The sequence below is a fragment of the Rattus norvegicus genome, chromosome 11, assembly GCF_036323735.1.
Source record: "Rattus norvegicus strain BN/NHsdMcwi chromosome 11, GRCr8, whole genome shotgun sequence".
Classification (NCBI taxonomy): Eukaryota; Metazoa; Chordata; class Mammalia; order Rodentia; family Muridae; genus Rattus; species Rattus norvegicus.
The window spans coordinates 63,541,894-63,550,016 of NC_086029.1; the positions used below are offsets into that span (position 1 = coordinate 63,541,894).

The window sequence follows — 8,123 nt, forward strand, 5'->3', positions numbered from 1 at the left end:
ACGTGCCAAGGAAGGGCAATTTGAGCTTCAATGAATCATGACTACAATTTCATAAAAGAAAGATGCTTTCGATGAAAAGCTCCTGAGTCAGTAACAAATTAAACAGAGCAGCAAGATATAAAATTATATAAATGACGGTCATTGTTTGGGACACCAAGCAATCATTGGAAAGAAGAGGCGAGATGAGCCTATTTTACAGTGCAGACATAAAAGGAACTGTCCTAGGAATAAATTGAACAAGACATGTAAGCATCCGATGGGGAAAACACTAGAAAGTCTTGCTGAATGTCACAAAACTGGGTTTTTTTTTTTTATGTAAAAGGAAAAATAAACTCTGCTCTTCAATAGGAAAACACATCAAATTATTGTCCATTTCTCTGAAAGTATTTTAATGGAGCTATATTCTATAGTTTATGTGGGAAAAAAATATAGAAGACAGCCATTATGAGGCAGGCCTAACCCTTTCAGACATTGCAATAGACTGTACAGACTATAATTAAAATGGAGAAAATTTAAATATGACAATATTTAACCTGTGCGGAAAAGAAAAAACATAGATCAGGATCCATATACAGTATAGAAATTAACATAGGTGGTGTTTCACATCCCCGGAGGTAAAGAGGACAGGGAATTTTATAAAATTAACTTGTTAGAATAGGTAGACAGCCATTTGAAAACGGCAAAATCATCTAGTTAGAATTTCCACCGGTCTTATCAATATGCAGAAACAGTCAAATAGAGAGAGTGAAGGGCTTTCTGGAAGGACACCCGCCCTAGTCAATGTCACGGAAACAGCAAGAGAGAGTGGAGAACTGAACTAAACAGAAAGAAGCCAGATAATTGACATCTAAATGTGTTAGGTGATCAACTTAATCCTAGATATAAATTGTACCAACAAACAATAAAGTAAAGAAGAATAATTTTGGAACAACTGAAGAAATTAAATCATATTAACTCTATCAGATAGAGGTTAATAAACTTGTTACATTTCCTGACTTCTGCTGTATTTTAAGCCTGTGGGATAGCGGCACATGCTTAGCAGCATTTGAGTACATTTTTGTTTTTCAGAATCAGGGAGATAATCAGGGAGATTGAAGCTGGCACCCAGAGACTAGAAATCAGGGATACTGCAAAATACTAAGTCACTACAGTTTATGGACACAGAGTCTGATCACCTAGTCCAACCACCACCAAGGATGGTCGAGAAACCCCGATGGAGAAAAATCGCGTATTCTGAGACATTAGGTTGAAGCACAGGATCTTGCCGTTTACATGGGTCTAGCATGGATGTTATTTCTGGTGGAAGGTAGACACTGTTTACAGCTAATTCAGAATCCTGTGTGTGTTCTTCCGCCCTCAAGCACCAGCAGCAACCGGTTCTTAGCCACAACTCAGCGAGCCAGCCGCCCAAGCTAAGCGGTGGGTGTGGTCTGCACTGTGGGCGTGGCCTGTGCGATGGGCTGGACATGGCTGGGTACCGCGCGTGCGTAGAGCTGTCAGCCGCACCCACGCCGCGCTTCTACCAAAGTTGCAAAGCCACCAGCAGACCTGTCAGAACCGAGAAGATCCCGGCGACCGAAGAAAGGCAAAACCGTTCCGTGTGGGCTGCCCGGAGTGGCATCGAGTCTTGTTCGAGTCCGAAGAGCTTCCTGCTACTCTAAGCCGGTTTAAGTGATGCGAGTATCCTCCTCTTGTCCCACCCGGTCTGCGTCCTGATACCTAGTGGACTCCGCCCCAGGAGTGCGAGCATCCTGAACGTTCAAGGTGTCCTGCGCGGCGGAAGGCATCCGGCCACACCCGGAACCTCGCTGGTCCCTCGCCGGCCAACGCCAGTCCAGGTAAAAAAAAGAAAAAAAAGAAAAAAAGAAAAAAACTTTGCGTCCCTTAAGATTAGCCTGGAGAGTCGTGGATTAGAGTTACCAGTTCTGTGAACACCCCCACTCCCTGTTGAAGCGCGAAATCTGTCACGTACTCTTCTTTCACAACCTTGTATAGGAGGAGGAAACACCCACTCACGGCCAGGGGGCCTTACACGCTTGCAGATTGCAATGGCCAAGTAAATTCTTCACTTTCTGGGAGCCGGCACTACTTTCCTGGTGCTTGCAGAAATGATCCAGATCCTGTAAGGATGCCCAGGCTTGGTTTGCACAGGTTCTGAACACTCCCCAGGGAATCCCAAACGCCTGTTTGCTCCTCCTCCCAGGACTGGTTACTAGTCAAGACCACCAGGAACCCCTCTGAACAGTGGCCAAACCGACTAGCCTTTTATTCTGAAATAGTCACTTTCCGTGGGTAGTAAACTCCACCGTTTTGGATAAATTAGAGTAAAAAGGTAAACTATTGTATTTTGATAATTTCTCGTTTGTTGTGATATGTCCAGTGTGATCAGTTCAAACATACTGAAAAGAGTATAGTAAACTGTTGAAATTCTACATAATCCGATTAAATTTAGAACAACTTGAAAATCTTTACGTTGCTTTTAGCCCTTTGTTTTTGCTTACTTGGTAAGACTACTTACTGAAAAACAAGGTTGTCGAAGCTGTTTGACATTTGTTGAAAAAAACAGCACAGAAAATAGTACACCAATTACAAATACAGTTTAGCACTTAAACAAACCTACTCTGGCAATAATCTAGATGATATAATCTAGTATAAATCTCCATCATTCCAGTCCGGAAAAAATTAGCACATTCACCCTAAATATAGACATTGCCTTAGCCTTAAGTATTCTAGACTTTGTTCCTTCTGTCATAATAGTTATTCATCAAATAGTCTATAATGCCCTGCTCCTTCGTTCCACACTGTATTTGAGTGTATGCATGTTGTTTAGTGCAATGGGTCTTTGAAAAATACTCTTTTGCGCTTACGTTGTGTGACCTCCGGTGCTTTGGATATACACAAAATATTTTTTTTAAGAATGGTAGTAATGAGATATAGTTCAAGCCATACAATTCATCCATCCAAAGTATGTGATTATTTTTATAATATTCACTTTGTGGGACCATTCCTGCAGTCAAATTTTACATCATTTTCACCACTTGAAAAGAATTACCCTCCAAAGATATCCCCTGTCCCTTCAGCCCCAAACAACCAACAACCTTGCTTACAGACTTCCTTGCCTATGGGATCATTTTCTAAAAGTTCAATCATGTAGTAAGAAAGTAATTTGTGGCTAACCTCCCATAGTGATACTGTACATTTATTTCCAGGTTTAGTGTTCTTACAGATAATGCTCACATGAATAAATGTTAGCCTTATCTGTCGTCCCACGCATAAACCTCTTTTAATATATGTGCCTGAATGTTGAATAGCTCAGACATGCCAATTGCTTACACTTAGAGTTACAATACAAGCTTTTGAAATGTACTCATACTAGCCTTGACTGATAAGAAATTTCAGTATTTCACCCTCATCAACATTCGCTGGTTATATGGTGTTGGTTTACAAAAACCTCTGCTGACTGGTGACAGAAAATGTCTTTCATGCCATTAGTAGCCACTTACATATCCTCTTTGGTAAAGGGCTGTTTGGTTATGTCTGTTTATTATTAGTTACGCTTGACTTCAAACTTATAAATTCTAGCTGGTGTTCCACAACCAAATGTACTTTTCTCCTCTACGGCTTGTATTTTTAACTCTCTCATTGTTAGATTATTATAAATGTGTAGTTTTTTTTCTCCCAGGTAAGCAAGTACCTTGGCCAATCTATAAATAATCATCTCTTACCAACAAGGTCACAAGGATGTTTCCCTGTATCACCATCTTATGTGTGGGTGTTTGATGTACTACCTAAAATTAATTTGGGGGTCTGGTGTAAATTTTTTTTATTCAATTTGATTACCTAACTGACCTAAATATTAATTTAAAAATGCAGACTTCTCTTACAATTCTACACCATCACCTTGATCACAAATCAAAAGAAACAGCTTTTCAGAGGCTGGGATTAGTAGAAAAGGAACGTAGACTAGCATGACAGGTATATCAGACGGTTTTACCAAGGGTTGATTTCACAGGTGCAGACAGAGACTGTCAAAAGAAATGCAAATGGTATAAAAAGAGTAGAATGGAAATCCTAGAACTCAGAAAATAACCGGAACCATTGGAGATTATCATGAAACATGCTTGACTAAACTTGGATTTTTTTTCTGAAGCTAATGTATATTGAGAAAAAGAATGTTGTTGTTGTTGTTATTGTTTGTTTGTTTGTTTGTTTGTTGATAACCAGGTTTTGGTTAACTTACAACATAATATGAGGCAACCTAACACACATGACATTCCCTGAAAGGAAGGAGACCTCGTTAGGAGCTATTTAAGAGGGTAATAGCCAATTTCTGAATTTTACTAAATGCATTTTATCCAGAATGATTACGTGCGTACAACCGAGAACTGATGCAGATACCAACTTTGCCATTAGTGGAGTTGACTGTTGAAATAGATAAGTTAAAGGCTTTATGTCTATTTAAACAAGTAAGAGGTCATTTTAAAGGAACATGGTAGGTGGATAATTGCTTTGCTGAGTTGACTCATACTGTGTGTGTGGCTGTCCTTTAGTGTCAGTACTGCCTACCCACCAGGCCCACACTGTCACACCAATCTGGACAATGTCAAAACGTCTTCCCAGGTCTTCACAGCATCTCCTCTGTGCACACTGTGGGCCTGCATTGACTGCTCTCACACAGTCTGCCTCTGACTCCTATTCACGAACGTTCCTCGTTCAATGCTTAAGCCTCAAACCATGCTGGCATCCTTCCACCTCAGGGCACCCCAGATTGTGTCTCCCTTTCCTGAGTGCTCCTCCCCTAGATATCCTCTGGCTGCCTCTTTTCTTCTTCAGGTTTTTGTTAAACTACTGTTTTCTCTGTGAGGCCAGAGATTGAAAGAAACAAAAACAAATATTGTCTCTGTGTGTGCATTCGTTTGCTGGGCCTGCCACAGCTGATGGACAGACTAAATGGCCTATGTAAGAGAAATGTCTTGGTTGTGGAGGTTAAAAGCTCATGGTCAGGGTGTTTGTAAGTTTAGATTCTCTTTTCGCTGAGTGCTTGAGCAACCCCAGTATCTGAGTTCTGTATCCTTCTTCTTGGCAAGGATATGAAATTAGATTAGGGCCCACCCTACGGTCCTCCTTTTAATCTTTTCTTTAAGTCTCGCCTTCAGGGTCTGGACAGATGGCCCTGGAGTTAAGAGCACCTGTAGCTCCTACAGAGGACCAAGGTCTTATTCCTAGAAGCCTTAGCAGACAACTCACAACTTCTATAACTCTAGCTGTAGGGTGCCTGACACTCTTTTGGCCTCTGTGGGTACCCCAGATACCTACCCACAGACACATGGACATAATTAAAACTTCAAGTAAGTCTCCAGATACACTTAAGTTATGGATCTCCGGTTGTAAGGACTTCTATATGAGACTTCTGTAGAGGGAACATAATTTTGTCCATACTACCCATCCATAGTTAATTTTTGTCCATAGTTCTTATTTCAGATACAGTATGTTTGAGTTACTAATTTATTTGTTTTCTCATTTTCTGTCCCATTGGAAATTTTATGAGGAACAGGTTGGAAGCAGTGTTATCCTCCTTAGTGTCTTTTGAACCTCAGATGAGTTTTAAGAAGCAGCAACAGCAAAAAGAAGTGTTAACACCTTCGCCCATGGTTAGCACACAGGCAGTCTTAAGTTATTCCTAGTAGCTCACTATTATCTCTCTGGGTCTTCTGTAATTTTTTTTCATGAACAAAGAAAACGCTGTAAGAATTCCAGTAAAGGAGACATTTTTTTAACGTTATGTTCGATTTTTCTTAACAGAAAGAATTCTAGCAGTAAAAGATGAAGCTTTTCACCAAGAGTCTTAAGAATGCTGTGTGCTTGTTTCCAGAGCAACCGAGAGCTTTTCACGTTTCATTAGAATGAAGGCTCCTCCGTGCGACACTGGCGTATCCGTCCAAATTGCCAGGGAACCCCTTACTCATGAAGATGCTCAGAGCCAACATCCCAGCGAAAATTGCCCATTCAATCCCAAGTAACCTGTACCACCTTTTTGTTTTTCCTTAGGTGGTCAGGCTCAGGATGGATTGTGAGCTTTCAAAGAGCAAGGAGATGGAAGCCAGCAAGTACGCCACCAGCCGAATGAATTGTTGCTCTATGGCTTGCACAAAGTCAAGCAAATTATCTTCTCATGTTATGTAATATCTCAACAGCCTGCTTACCTTACTCCTTTAATCTAGGTTATTCTTGAAAGTAGCACTTGAAACAAAAAGTCGATACGTTCTACTGGGAATGTGAAAGAAAAGCCAAGGTAATTGGGGAAGCATTGCCAAGAGCTCACTAGCTATGTTAGACAAAAGCATCCCATGAGTCTTAATAAATTTTTTCTGACATATGTCTTTTCAATGGACCAGAGAGGGAGGACGGGCACGCATACACACACACACACACACACACACACACACACACACACACACACACACACACACAGAGAGAGAGAGAGAGAGAGACAGAGACAGAGACAGAGACAGAGACAGAGAGTCAAACAGAGAGAAGCATTTTTCTTCTCTATCAACAGCCATCTCTGTATGAGGATTTCTCCCTTCACATGGCAATTGTGCCATCCCTGTAGGCTGCCAGGGAACCTGCTTGGTACCGCCATATCAGAGACACCTCACGTAAGGAGGCTGGATGCTTGCAATAGTGCTTGAAGCATTGTTAACAAAGAGCAGAGTCCAGTCTTCCAGAGTCATGACCTGCCTGAATCCAAAGTTGAAAAGACCTGAGTGGTGTAAAAGCAGCCTGTCATACTCTGCATAATACCTTGTTAGGCCTGAATAAATCTATTTGCACTTCTTTCTGTAATCATACTTATGTAGATAAGGTTGGCAGGAGGAAGATTAAATATATTAAAAGGTGTGTGTTTATAACAGTTTTAACCTCAAGTCATGTTTATTTATAAGAGAAAAAGACAGTGGAATTTGGGAAATTAAGAAATGATTCTTGCCTGGTGGTGGTGCCACATACCTTTAATCCAGCACTTGGGAGAAAAAGACAGGCAGATCTCTGATTTTGAGGGCAGCCCAGTCTAGAGAGTGAGTACCAAGACAACCACAGGACTACATAGAGAAATTTTGTCTCAAAAGATTGAAAAAAACAAAGTCTCAAATGTTAGAGTAGGGAGAGTGTCAGTTATCTCTTTTTGAGCAGTCTCATGAACAATCATGAATCAGGAGAAGGGCTGAAAGAAGAAAACTATTTCAAATGTGAGCTTTATAAATTATTGCCACAGACTTCCCCTAAGAGACTGTCTCCTGTTCTTATGATGTACCAGTGACAGAAAACGTATGACTAATGGAGAGAAACTAGTAGATATACAAGAAAAAAAGCATTGGGATAATTGTCATCTTATAAAGAGCTGTCATGAACATTTGTCAGAATATGGCGTGGTGAGTCATTCAACTCAGTATATGTTGAGTCCTACAGAGTGCATGATACTATCCTATGCCTGTGAACAAGTCATATGTAAATCAATACATCCAAACCCTTAGGGGGTGTGTCCTTATAAGATGTCCTCCAGAATATTTACACACTTATATCAAAGTTGTCAAAGGATTTCAAATGCTTGCAGTTTAAGAATCAAAATCCCCAATGACTAAGGAGTTGGTAAATTGAATTAGAAATTAGAATATGTTTTGAAATGAATTCCGATTTTAAAATACTACAGGATAGGGGGTTGGGGATTTGGCTCAGTGGTAGAGCGCTTGCCTAGGAAGCGCAAGGCCCTGGGTTCAGTTCCCAGCTCCGAAAAAAAGAACCAAAAAAATACTACAAGATGGGGTGAAATTAAATGTTTATGGGACCCAGATATGGTGGTGCATGTTTGTAATCACAGTGTGTGAAAAGTAGATGCAGGAGCTCATGGTCATCTATGGGCACAAATAGAATTCCAGAGAGGCCGGTCTGGGCTAAAAAAGAGAGAGGGGAAGAGAGAGAGGGAGGAGGGAGGGAGGAATGGAGGAAGAGAGGGAGGGAGGGAGGGAGGAAGGGAGAGAGAGACAGAGAGAGAGAGAGAGAGAGAGAGAGAGAGAGAGAGAGAGAGAGAGAGAGAGAGAGAATATCAATCCTCAATGGAAATGCAT

General features: G+C 40.9%; 1 long non-coding RNA gene across 1 annotated transcript; it reads left to right on the forward strand.

Moving 5' to 3' along the window:
- The first annotated feature begins 1,439 nt into the window (after window positions 1–1,439).
- LOC100909405 (uncharacterized) lies at window positions 1,440–7,421 on the forward strand. The gene is made up of 2 exons (XR_595056.4): window positions 1,440–1,838; window positions 6,049–7,421. It is a non-coding gene; the product is annotated as an uncharacterized LOC100909405 (long non-coding RNA).
- Window positions 7,422–8,123: the final 702 nt, after the last annotated feature.